Raw genomic sequence first — 14393 nt, forward strand, 5'->3', positions numbered from 1 at the left:
AGGTACATTATTTTTTTGTATTTATGCTTGTGCTATTAATGCTGTTTGTGGTTGTTTCTTTTTAGTCTTCATGATGCTCTCTTGGTTGCGCAGTCCAATTCAAGTTTGGGGGTTTTTGTATCACCATGCCGTTTCCTCCCCCTGGGTATTGTTGTTCCTTTTTATACTCTTTGTCATTTTTGTCTCTAACTTACATCCATGTCCCACATTAAGGACACTGTGTAGTTTAAGTTTGGGGGTGCATCAAAGCATTCTTGGCATAGTTTTGGTATCATATTTTTGTAAAGCAATGATAGTGTAACTTGGAACTTGTCGGAGACAAAGCATATGTTTAATACCTTGTGTATAGAAGCAATTGAGAAATTTTTGAAAATAAAGAAATTTGAATTTGAAGTGATCATGCAAATACAATGTAGTCTGTATAAATGCCTCAATTAGATTCTTGCTGGATTTACACTCTTATAAGCTTCACAATGCACAGATGCACATTGGAAACTTAACTGTGAGGCATGCAACTTGATTGACCTTGACCTTGGCCTAGTTAATCTGATTTGATGAACCTGATAGATGGATACCTTTGGCATGTCTCTATAAAAAAAAAAAAAAAAAAAAGGGTTCGTCATTCGGAGTTCAGAGCGCAAAGTTATGGCCGTTTTACCAAAGTAGGTCCGGGCGGAGCAAACCAAGCATAGGGCATTCTGGCCAATTTTTGAGTGCTCGAGGCCCTATTTCGAGTGCTCGAAATTAGGGCAGATTGCTTCACGAGATCAGCCACTTGTGCTCAGAAATTTGCTAACTTTGTATGCTCTCTTTATGAGTTGGTTGGGGATGTTTCTTGGAGGAGAGAGAGGGTTTTTTTGGAACTTGTCGGAGACAAAGCATATGTTTAATACCTTGTGTATAGAAGCAATTGAGAAATTTTTGAAAATAAAGAAATTTGAATTTGAAGTGATCATGCAAATACAATGTAGTCTGTATAAATGCCTCGATTAGATTCTTGCTGGATTTACACTCTTATAAGCTTCACAATGCACTGATGCACATTGGAAACTTAACTGTGAGGCATGCAACTTGATTGACCTTGACCTTGGCCTAGTTAATCTGATTTGATGAACCTGATAGATGGATACCTTTGGCATGTATCTAAAAAAATATATATATATATATATATATTGAAAAGATGACCAGTTGACGTTCGTAGCCTTTCCAACTCGAGCTATTAAGCCCTAGGAGTGTCTCTACACTTAGCACCCTAAAGCCATCTGGTTTGGGAGTTGTTGGCCTAACGCTTGCTACAAGGGTTGGTTAGAACGCTTAAGGGACTTAAACATTGCACGGTCATTCAAAAAAAAAAAAAAAAAAACTAGTAATAAACATGGTTCACTAGAGTTCGTAGCCTTTCCAACTTGAGCTATTAAGCCTTTTGGAGTGTCTCTACACTTAACGCCCTAAAGCCATTTGGTTTGGGAGTTGTTGGCCTAACGCTTGCTACATTGGTTGGTTAGAAAGCTTAAGGGACTTCAGCATTGCACAACCATTCTATGTTTCGCTTATGAGTTACAATAAATTGTCAACAAGCAACAAAAGTTGTCTTGTAAATAAAACCATGCCTTAGGGACCTCATTTAAAGGGGAATTCAATGATTTGAAAACTTGTGCTTTGGAATTGGAAAAGAAAGTAAAAGCCGCATGTTGAGAATCCAATTCACTTTCACTGAAACTAGAGTTGATTTCCATTCAAGAGATGATAATTGAGTTATTTATATAGACTTTGATGTTGATGCATGTCTGTGGAAATGTATTTAGCCAATTTTTGTATCAATGCTTCATATATGCAAGGTAGTTTTCCCAATGACTCCATCTCCAGTTTTTGTCTGTTTCAAGTTGTATTTGAGCTATGTATCTATTTTATTTTACCATGGTAGATATTTTTGTAGTAGCAGTCCCATGTTTGTCATTCCATTGAGTTTTGCATTTTGGTTTTGCTAAGGGACTAGCAAAATGTAAGTTTGGGGGTGTGATAAACGCCGAATATTGTATATTCAAGCACCCTAAAGTGCATTAGTTAAGTTCTTTATTTGTGTATTTTATATAGATTATCTCCAATTGTATGTTTTTGCACATTTTCAGGTTAAATTGCAAAAAGGAAGCAAAAATGATGCCTTGTGGAATTTTGAACAAAAAGGGTGCCAATTCTGAAATTCTGGCAGCAGTAGAACCTGACTTTTGTCGCCATTTTTGAACTAGCGAACTCAAGAACTGGACTTCCATCATAGCATGAAAGATTTAGAGCTCTGAATCAGCTTTCCAAATCTTCAAGCGGTTTGTCATTCGGAGTTCGGAGCAGAGAGTTATGATCTTCTTACCAGAGGTGCGCAGAACTGCCTGGCAGCACTGAAGTGCTGCTTTTCTCCCCATTTTCGACCTAGCAAACTCAAGAACTGGACTTCCATCAAAACATGAAGTTTTTAAATCTCTGAATCATCTCTCCAAATCTTCAAACAGATCATCATTCGGAGTTCAGAGCACAAAGGTATGGTCATTCTTCCACAGTGGGTCAGAGATGGGCAAGAGTCGCATGTTGCTCATTACACTAATTTCGAGTGCTCGAGGCCACCCTTCGAGTGCTCAAAATTTTACCAGATTGCAGCTCGGAAATGAACCCCTCTTCAGCCCACTTGTGCATTGGTTTCCACATTTCCACCCTCCTTCTTTATGGAGTGGTTGGGAATGTCTTTAAAGGAGAGAGAGAGCTTGGTTGAAAGATATAAGGCAACTAAGGGCCACATGCATCATATCCTTGAATTTTTGCAGGATAGAGGAGAGAGAAGAGAGCAAGAAAGGTGTGTTCTTGGAGCTAGAAGAGGGGAGCTCGAAAATGGAGGTCAAGGCTTTGCTTCCTCCTTCCTCTAGTGCATCAATGGGTAACTAAACCTCCATCTAGGGAGGTGATGAAGCTCTACCTTGTAAGCATGTCTAGTTTTTGATTTATTTTGGGGAATGAAATGTATATTTGGCTAGTTCCATGGTCTAGAGCATGTTACAAATTGTAATGAAGATTTTGAATGTTTGAATGACTATGTTGATTTACATACTCTTGTCTTAGATTATTTAATCTCATAGTTGTATGGCTTATAGTTTCATAGTGACAATGGAACTAAGATTATGGAACGGTTTTAATGGCATGGTTTTGAGTAGCTTGTTAATCCATAGCTTAAGAATTTCTTTTGATGAGTTAATCTTGTGACTTGATATCATGTGCTTCCACCAATTGATTAATTGTTTGACAATCTCTAGCTTAGTGAGCATGTCTAGGGTTGCATCTTAGTTTAGGTAACTCAACCATGTGAAGCTTTGATATGTTGTTCTTACTCTTTAATTAATTGAATTTCTTAAAGATATTATAGTAGTCATGTATTATTATATATCAAGGTCATTTCTACATTAATTCCCCAAATTAATCATATAATTAGCTTGTGTAGAGGTTTGGAGTGGACTCACTTCCCTAGACTTCCTTCTCTAAATCTTCTCTTTTAATCTCCTTCAATTTATTGTTTTATGCATTCTGAATTTGTAGTTTAGTGACAAACAAAACAAACCCTCTATGAACACCCCTTATCACTCTAAAATGACTCTAAACACTTAGGTTGCCATAGATTAACGCAGTCCCAGTGGTTCGACTTACCCAACCAATAGCCCTATTTTACAATGATTCGTGCTATTGCGAAGGTTGATGTATAGTTGATCAACCGATCATCCATCATGTCTTGGATTTTCTCTCCTTGCTTACCAAAGTAAGAGGTTCCCTTGAGATGTTCAGGAAAAGGTGCTCTTGGCTCATAAGCTATCTCAAAGTTGGGAGTAGATGAAGAAGTGACTTCACCTTCAACTCATTTGGAGCTTGATGGAGTATGATGTGAGGGAACATCTATGGGATGTGAAATTGGTAGAATGGGATTGATAGGAATCCTACGCCTCTCTTTTTCTACATCTTTTTCCTCAACTTGATTATCAATGATCTTTCCACTCCTCAAAGTAGTGATGGCATTAACTTGCTTATGACGAGAACTTGAAGGAGTGGTCTCATCAATCGTATAAGTTTGCCTTTTTGAATTTGCAATTGGCTGACTTGAAAATTTTCCTTCCTCTTCTTGATTCAACACTTTTACTATTTCCCCAACTTGAGTAGATATTTGCCCAACTTGAGTTTCTAGATTGAATATAGATTAAAAATAGGAATGCAACAATTCATTTTTAGACTTAAGGTTACTAAGTGAAGCCATGACATTCTCTTCAAATGCAAACGAGTACTTAGGAGGAGGAAGATCTGGATTAGCTTGGTTCCTAAATTGAGGAGGACAGTAGATGGAAGATAGATTGAAAGAATTATTCAGCAAAGGATTAGATGAATTGTTGTACTGTCCCAGAGATTGGGGAACAGTATTGCCTTTGCTTTGATTCTGCCATGATATATTGGAATGATCTCTCCAACCACGGTTATAAGTATTGGAATTTAGATTATAACCCAAACTGAAGAATGCAGCACTTAAACAGTTCCTAACCGTCATTTGGACTCTTATAAAGGAAACCACCATTACTAAAAGCATCTACCATATTCCTATGTGAATCATGTAATCCATCATAAAAGATTTGCACCAAATGTCATTTAGCAATATGATGGTGTGGACACTTTCTCAAAAGATCATTGTATCTCTCCCAAGTATCATGAAGTTATTCACCCGGGATTTGGGAGAGCGCCGTGATCTCTTTTCTCATTTGTGTGGTTTTACCCACAGTGTAGTATTTTTTTAAGAACTCTTGTTACAAGTTATCCCATGTGCTTATAGAATAATGAGGTAAGGAGTGCAATCAAGTTCTAGCTTTGTCCTTGAGAGAAAATTGGAAGAGTCTCATCCTAAAAGCATCATCAGAGAGAGTGGACAACTTGATAGTTTAACACAATTCAAGAAATTCATCGATGTGCTTATAGAGATCTTCAGTAGCAAACCCATGGAAAATTGGAAGCATTTGGATCATGGCTGGCTTAATCTCAAAGTGAGTTGCATTAGATTTTGGAAATTGAAAATAACAAGGGGATGTATATGAGGTGGGAATGAAGTGATCCCTCAATTGTGCCTCATTTAGATTATTACCATTATTAGCCATGTCTGATTTAAAGAATTCTCTTAACAATTTTGGCTAAGTTCATTGGTAATAAGTAGTAACACAAAGAAAAGTTTTAAGTGAAGAAAAACAACAAAAACTCACAAAAGGTCTTAAAACTGAAGCTTCAATTCCTTAGGCATCTTCGTCCTTGCTACTAGATTCCTGCACTTGAAAAGAAAAAGAAATAAGGTGAGATTTTAAAAAGTCCTAAAATTATAAATTAAACTAGAATTAATCTCAAACTCAACAAACCCGTGACACAGTCCCTAGCAATGGTGCCAAAAATTGATGTGTGTCAATAATAAATTAACCACTTGCAATAGAACGAATCCTTATAGGATAGGGCTAGTTGAGGGTGTCGAACCTCAAGGACTATGGTGGTTTATCAAGTCTTTAATTAATTGCTATTTTAATTTAGAAAGAATATTTATTGTGTGTTGTTATTCAAAAAAACATAAACATAAAATAAACAAAATAAAGGGATTGAGATCAAGAGAAGAAATACTTAGGGATTGACTTCACCACGACCCTCATACTATGGTTAACTATTCAACCTTGGGATTTCAATAATTATGTATCATATGGAATTAAACTTAATAACATTTATTTAATTCAGATTTAAAGAAAGATGTTCCATTAATTTCAATTAACTATAACCTAACTTCGGTTGGCACGAATTATCTACCTACATACTTCTAACTAATTTTGCAGTATAACTCGTCTTCCCTAGGCATAGACTATGAAACATTCATTCATGAAAAATATTTGAACACCATTGCATGATCTCTATTCTTATGTCTGATAAGGCTCCGCCAGATATCATCCATAAGAAGGGGTTGAATATAATTTAAGAATAATTAAATCTAAGATAAGGTATTAATCATTCAAAAACTATTTAATAATTTAAATAGCAATTGAATTAAGCAATTGTCCAAAATCATGCAATCAAAATACATAATATATTAAATTCCCAAAGTCTAGAACAATCAAACCATAGTATTTGGATTCGAGCTACATCAATGCCCTAGGAGAGGAATTAGCTACTCATGACGACGCAAGATATCATCTATGTTGTTGTGATCTTCATCGCCATGTACCGCCAAAACTCCTTTTGGATCTTCTTCTTCAAAACTCTAAAAGCCGCCATGAGAGAGAGATATCAAAGATAAAGAGAGCAATCGATGATTTTCTATAGCCTTCTCCTCTTCTTTTATCGTAGAGAACAAGTCTCAATCCCCTTTGGATTGGTTTTCTAGCTTTTGATAACAATTGGGCCTATAAGAAAATAAAGAAATATGATTTTTGATAATTCCCGCATGTATTTTTGACTTCCAAAACGTCTAGGCTTAAGCCTTAGAGTCCAGGCTCGAGCTTTGAGGTTCAAGCTCGAGCTTTTGGGTTCAGGCTCAAGCATCACTTGCCAATAAATTGTTCCAACTTTATAACAAGATTTTAACCCATTTAGAGTGCGAATTTGAAGACGGCTATTGGAGACAAAAATATTGGGCTTTGAGTATTCTTTCCAGAGCCGCTGAGTTTACTCAATTTAAAGTTTTGAGTCAAAAGTTATGACTACAATACTAAAGCGGGTTTAGAGTTTTCAGCCATGCTCGAGCCCGAAGTGGTGGTGCTCAAGCTTTCTGATTCGTGCTCGAGCCTTAAAGCTCGGGCTCGAGCTCTGGGAGCAAAAATTGTCCGATACGTCTTTTTATTGATGGTGCTCAATCATCTCTTCACGGTGCTCGATCCTAAGGTGTTGGGCTCGAGCTTTGGGTCTTTAGGCTCGAGCTTTAGGTGTTAGTGCTCGATCCTTGAGGTCTTGCACGAGGTTTGGGAGCTTGGAAATCAATTCCTTTAAATTCTGATGCTTTGTGTTCGAGCTTAAGGGTCAATGCTCAAGCACCCTATGGTCAAACTTGAGCACACTTTGTTCAGGCTCGAGCCTGAAGGTGCAAGGCTCGAGCTTTCTTGCCTTAGTGGAATTTATTGTTTTGTGCTCGAGCCATTGAACTGAGGCTCAAGCTTCTGAACTTAAACTCTTCCAAAATTCACCATTTTGACTCTCGGCTTGCTTCGAATGACCGACAACGACACGGTAAACTTCATTATCATTCTTTTCATCATAAAAGCTCGGTTTTAACTGTTTCTTTGGGAAAACATCTAAAAACATGAAATAAACATAAATCAATATAAAATAGGATAGATATATCATTTTAGGTTTTAAATATACGTATTTAGGGGCTCAAATATGCAATATTCAGCCCTCATCAGGTTGCAACCTATAGAGGTGATTTACACTCTTGCCAGAGGGACCTTGACTCAAACCGATTACAGGAGTCACTCAGACTCAGAGAAAATTAGCTTGCACAGCAGCTATCAGAGCTTGTTTTGGCTGAAAAATTGTTTTTCAAGCAGAAATCTCAAGTTTACTGGCTTAGGGAGGGAGATCAAAACACCTTTTTCTTCATGAAGAGCTTCAATTCCAAGGTTAACAAGAGGAAGATCCTTCCAATCACTGATCCCAATCGTATCCAACTTCAAGGTCAAGATCTTAAAACTGAGCTGCTTAATCACTTCCAATTTATCATTGGCCAAAGCAACAGTAGCTACACAGGTTTGACTCTATCTCATCAATGTTCATAAGAACTATTTCCATCCCACCTTCTTCCCTTACTCACAGTAATACCCACAAACACAGAAATCCAGAATTGCATTTTCTCATTCCACCCCAATAAGAGCCCAGGACCAAATGGATATAACTCATACTTCTTTAAGCAATCTTGCCAATAATAGGACAAGATATTATGGCAGATTTTAGAGACTTCTTCCTTTCAAGAAGAATGCTAACTAAAATTAATAGCACTTACATTACCTTGGTTCCCAAAAAACCAAACCTAACCTTAGCCAATGATTTCAGATCCATTTCTTGCTGTAATATAATCTATAAAACCATTTTCAAACATATCTCCATCAAATTAAGCCATATACTTCCCTTCTTAATCAGCCCTACCCAAACTGCATTCATCAAAGGAAGACAAATCTTTGATAATATCATCCTTGCTTATGAGCTATTGAATGGTTATCATAAAAGAAATCACTCTCCCAACTATGCCTTTAAGATTAATCTTAGGAAAGCTTTTGACTCCATTCACCGGCAATTTATACTGGATACACTACTTCTTTTTGGGTTTCCTCCGCTTTTCATTAACTAGATTGCTCAATGTATTACTATCCCATCCTTTTCAATTTCACTCAATGGGGAACTATTTGGCTACTTCAAAGGTAGAAGGGGTATAAGACAAGGAGATTAATTGTCACCTTGCTGTTTGTCTTAGCAATGAAGGTGTTATCACTGTGTGTTAATAGACAAATTGAGATCCAGGCTGGATTCACCTACCACTAGAGATGTAAGAAACTTTTAATCACTCAATTAACCTTTGTAGATGATATTTTGATGTTTTTTCATGCTAACTTGGCCTTAGTTCAGGTGCTATTGGAAGTACTTTACCAATTCTGCAGCTTATCTGGTATGCAACTCAATAGAGCAAAATCCAAAGTGTTCTTCTCAGGTGTGGACAACGGCTCGAAGTCTGCAATCTTATCACTGCTCTAGTTTGAAGAAGGGACACTACCTGTAATGTACTTAGGCCTCCCATTATCCTTATTTTCAATCAATACTAGAGATTATCAAACTCTCATTGAAAGAATTACTACTAGAGTGGGCTATTGGATAGCTAGGTTCTTGTTATATGCAGGAAGGTTCTTGTCAAAGGCAGTGTTGGTCAAGGCAGTTCTTTCTTCCATCCAAGCATACTAGTCACAATCATTCATCCTTTCTAAAAAAGTACTGGATCAGATCAACCAATTGCTTAGGAGTTTTTTTCTAGACTGGGGTTGCTTGGCATGTTGTTTGTAGGCCCAAGGCTAATAGAGGACTTGGTTTTCAAGATTTGGAGTTGGCCAATAAAGTAGCTAACTTGAAGCACATTTAAAAAATTTACAAACAGAAAGAGAGCCTGTGGGTGGAATGGTCCAAAGGTTATCTCTTAAAATCAAAAAGCTTCTGGTCAATTAAACCAACAAGTTTGAGCTCAGGTTTCTGGAGAAAGCTCTTGGGGTTAAGGTCAATGGCAAGGGGACTTATAAGACACAAGGTAAGGGAAGGAAAGATATAAAACTATGGTTGGATTACTGGCTACCTAATGGTCCAATTACACTATAGCTGGAACTCAATGAATTGGAAATTCTTCAACTTCATAATAGCATGCTAGTTGATATCCTAATTTCCAATAATCATTGGGTCAACCCTAACACCTTACAGCTGCACTAGTTCTTTCAAACGAGAAACTTCTTATCCCAATTATATGAACTGCCTCTTCCTACCATAACTCCAGATGTTATTGAATGACTACCTAGTCCCACAAAGGAGTTTTCTATGTCACACACATACAAGTACTTCACTCCACCCACCCCTGTTTTCCATTAGCACAAACTAATTTGGTTCAAGCACCATATACCTAAGCATAGTCTTATACTATTGATAACAGTGAGGGGAAGACTATACACTCTTGATGCTAAACCTGTCTTCCATAAACACTACACTAACAGCTGTTATCTATGCAATTCTGCTTAGGAGTCCATGACCATCTCTTTTTTAAGTATGCCTACACTTCTCGCATTTGGAAGTTTATTCAGGAAGTAGCAGGATTCTACATTAGGCCAGACAATTGGACACAACTACCGCATTGGTGTACTACCCATTGGAACTCAGATTTCTTAGTACACAAATTACTTTGGGCTGCGGCTGTTTATTTTATTTGGATGGAGAGGAATGCTAGAGCTATTAACAACATATTAGCCTCATCCACTAGTATCATAGCTCAGGTGAAAAGTTGTGTTAAAGCTAAACTAGCAACAACCAAACTCACAACCAGTTCTGATTTGAAGAAAATCCACTATATCCAAGAAATACAGTTATTGTTTCAACAAGGGTGTGCCTCCTTTGGTCGTCAACTCCTACTATCACCCTGACTCATGGTACTTGTAATACCCCTAGTTTTAAAAAGGATAAAATTGGGATTTTTATTTATTTATTTATTTATTGATTAATTGATTTAATTATGTGATTTAGTTGTTTTGTTTTTCTTAAGTGATTAATAGTGTGTATTTAAATTAATATTGTTTAATTGTGAATAGTGGGTATGTATTTAATTATTTATTGTCTTGAATTTATTTATGTGTTTTGAGTGATTATTTATTTGCTTTCCTTATTTGTTTTACATGTAATTAATTAATTAGGTTTAGGGTGTTACGTTTATGTAATTATGGGTGCCGACTTATAGGAGGTTGGAATTAGGGTTAAGTTTTATGGTAGCCTATATATTTAACTTTACAAGTCTGCTAGGGTTAAAAACAAACCTATGCACGTAAGTATTCTTGAGAGAGAAAATAGAGGCACACATAATGGTTTTGAGAGGAAACTATATGGGCCACCAGTTAGGAGTTCAACCGTGACCTGAAGGTCGTATCAAGGAGGAAGGAGTGGATGGATTGTGGTATTGGAACTGAGCAGTAGGAAGGTTGCCAGTCGTCCGTTCGTCGAAAACTCCATAGACAACGTTGTAAGGTTTCAAACCGAAACCTAAAGGCAAGTTTCATTCTATCTCCTTCCTGTAAACTTGTGTTCTGTGCATTCTATATGGTCTCCAGGAAATTAATTTAACTTTAAAATGGAAGGTTGATACAAGATTATCAGACTGTAACCTGTTGCATGCTTAATTAACTGGTCTTAGTTCTCTTGCATAAATTGTGTTGTTTTCGGTTTAGATTTTTGTCAATTGATTTACATTGGAACATGAAGGGCTTCTAGGGTTGTTTAGACTCCAATTGAACCTTGTAAACTTTAAAAAAAAAAATTCAGAACCGAAGGATGGAGTTCGCCGGTAGTAGAGAGGGCAAACAGGGGAACCATAAATTGTTTCGTTTATGGTTTATGTTTTGTCAATTAATTCATATTCAAATTGGAGAAGCTTTTAGGATTTTTAGGACTTAAACAGACAGTAAAATTTATTTAATTAACGTGCTTGAATTTAAAGGAATTTAATTGCATGAAATTGAATTTGTTTTAGGATTGCTTTTACGGTTGGATTATATACCTGTTTTAACTATGATTTCTCTTGAATGTACACTTGTTTTGAATAATGTAGTGATGCAAAACTACTTCTTATAATTAGTTGGGATGGTCTGGAACTTAAAACAGTGGGTTAGGAACTTGAACAGGGGCAACCGGAAAGTCAAAAAGTGTCCGGAATTGAAGAAGACGGAGGTTCAGATAATGGAGCAGGCTCCATTCTTCAAAGGAGCCAGCTCCATTGAGATGGAGCAGGCTCTAAACTATTTTGGAGCCGGCTCCAAGAGGATAGAGCAGGCTCCAAAATATAATGGAGCCGGCTCCACTTTTGGTAATGCACAGTAAGTGCGTTTTTGTGGTTTTTCTGATTTCAGGGGCTTAAATGAAATTAATGGAAAGTGGTGTGGGGTTTTAGATGTTTAAAATCAACCTATTAAAACCATAAAATAGTTAGTATATGCTAGTGTGTTAATATTAATGGACATCATGAATTTTTAAAAAAGATTAATGTGCATGTTGTTCAGGAAGGAGAAAGTCTTAAATTTCTAGTTTGGTTAGCCAATTGAATGGACTGAATTGAAAGATATTTTAGGGATGTTGTACCAAAGATATTTGTGATATATTTAAGTTCCATGAGGGTTGGTTGGGTTGTGGTTGTGGACGTCATGTAATTTAAATACATTGTTTCATGCTGTCAGAAGTGGAGGAGTTTTTATTTGCCGGTTTGTTTTAACCAGTTTATTTTGGTAAGTATAAAATACCATTGGGGTTGTATATAATGTGTTATGAGACTTCTTAGTTGACATATTATGTCAAGCACAGGTTTTAACATGGAGGATTAAAAAGGACGTCATGTAATGAAACGATAATTTTCATGCCGTCAGGGATTAAGGAGGATTTTCATTACTAGTCTTTGTTTTTATAATTTAAATGAACTAGTATGAAAGTATGGTTAGGGATGTCTAGTATAATGTGCTCAGCTCATATTTCTGATAGTCATTATACCATGGTGTGGGTGTTAATTGATGAACTATTGAAATTTCTGTTTTGTCAATTGGATAGATATAGATAGTTTAAATTGTCTATCAATGTGTTAACAATTTAAATGGAAGTTTTATGATTATAATTATATACTGGATGCATAATTTGGTCATACATATAATAGACTGTATTTATGTTTATTTTAGAGTATGGTTGATGAGTATTTATTATTAATTTGTCAACTATATTGGATGGAGGATGGTATGCACCGGTATGGGACAGTGGCATACTAAGTATGGATTAGTTCAAACACTATAACCTACCTATTCTGGATTGAGGTGTGAATTTACCATAAAGGTTCAGTCCCACTCATATTTGTGTCATATCAATTATGAATTGAATGACCTACTTTGGTTTCTGGATGGATTGTTATACTTATATCAGACCACTACAAAGAATGGATGATATTTTGTATTAGGAGTATACAGACTTTATATACATAACATTATGGTGCCATGGTATGAGCTTGAGTCTCAGGACTATGGTTTGGGTGCGTATATCTCCTAGGATGGACAACTGGACACAGGTGTTGTTCCCTGGTAGGTCTAGATACACATGACCACAGTATGTGCGATTTGCATGGTATCTCTACTCAGGCTGAGATAGACCCATTTGACTAGTGAGCGTCCTATAGTGTGTATCTATATCTATATGGACTATTTTAGCTATTGCCGAGCTATCTAGGATGTATCTGCGTATCGGGTTTATGTGTGGATTGTAGTAGTATGGAACTTGCATGTGGGCCTGACCCACCCTTATTTTTCAGGTGTTCGTGAGTACTAGGCTTAGGGCTTGATCGTGGTGATGCAGATACAGACACTCACTCCTCCGACTATATAGGAGTTCCTTTCTTATTTTAGTTTTGGGTTTTAATTCTGTATTTCATTTACAGTTGAGGATTATTAGGGGTCCACTTGGTGGATTCCCGAGTTGTAAGGATTGGAAGGTTTAAATTATATTAAAATTTTATTTAAAGGATTTTTCGTATTTAGAATTCTTATCAGCTTATTATTATTTTATCTTATTTCATTTTTTTATATATATTCTGTGTTCAATTACATATTGATTGTTTGGTATCCCTCAGATCTGTGCCCGGACTTGATCACCCGTGGCTCTATAATCGAGGGGTATCACAGTGCTGAGTATGTTGATTGTGGAATAATCATACTACTACTTTAAAGGAGAATTATCCTATTGATCATAAGTCTGTTTGTCCATTTTGTATCTCCTAGTTGGTGTAACTGTATTTTGGATTGGTTGTTTGTTTCTTGTTTATAGTTTGTTCCATGTTTGTTGATTCCCCTAATTGGGGCACCATGTACATTCTTCAGTCTTATATACAAGCTTATCATTTGCCAAAAAAAAAGAAGTATAAACTTGAAAGGAAAGAAATATGAAATAAGTTTTTCTCTGTATTAGTACACAATTCACAAGTTTATACGGGTTCTCTTTATAGGATAAAATACATGCACAAAAACAGAAAACTGATTACGGTAACTAGCTAGCCTAATTAATAATTTTCTAATTTACAGCATTTGACCAATATTCTATTTAAGGCAAATATCCTCCAAATATTATATTTACAGCTAATAATATTAGGTAGTATTACTACCGAATCTTTCCTTTTCAACACTCCCCCTCAAATTAAAGGTTGTTTTTTTTTTTTTTTTAATTTTTTTTTTAATTTTTTTTTCTTAGGGTGGCTCTGATACCATATAAACTTGAAAGGAAAGAAATATGGAAAAAAACCTTTTCTCTTTATTAGCACACAATTTACAAGTTTACACGGGTTCTCTTTATGGGAGAGAATGCATGCACAAAATTAGAAAACTGATTACAGTAACTAACTGGCCTAATTAATAATTTATTAATTTATAGCATTTGACCAATATTCTATTTACAACAAATATCCTCCAAATATTATATTTACAGCTAATAATATTTGGTAGTATTACTATCGAATCTTTCCTTTTCAACAGAAAGCGAGCAATTGAAGGTGACACATTGAATCTTCCATGTGAAATCATATGCACCATACTCTTAAAATTACCCGTCAA

At 36.1% G+C, this 14393-nt stretch overlaps 1 non-coding gene across 1 annotated transcript; it reads left to right on the plus strand.

Moving 5' to 3' along the window:
• The first annotated feature begins 4671 nt into the window (after nucleotides 1-4671).
• On the plus strand, nucleotides 4672-4777 carry LOC132305797 (small nucleolar RNA R71). The gene has a single exon (XR_009481692.1). It is a non-coding gene; the product is annotated as a small nucleolar RNA R71 (small nucleolar RNA).
• The last annotated feature ends 9616 nt before the right edge of the window (nucleotides 4778-14393 follow it).

The sequence above is a fragment of the Cornus florida genome, unplaced genomic scaffold (assembly GCF_030987335.1).
Source record: "Cornus florida cultivar Cherokee Brave unplaced genomic scaffold, ASM3098733v1 CherokeeBrave_3.0.0_Hap2_Chr04, whole genome shotgun sequence".
Taxonomy (NCBI): domain Eukaryota; kingdom Viridiplantae; phylum Streptophyta; class Magnoliopsida; order Cornales; family Cornaceae; genus Cornus; species Cornus florida.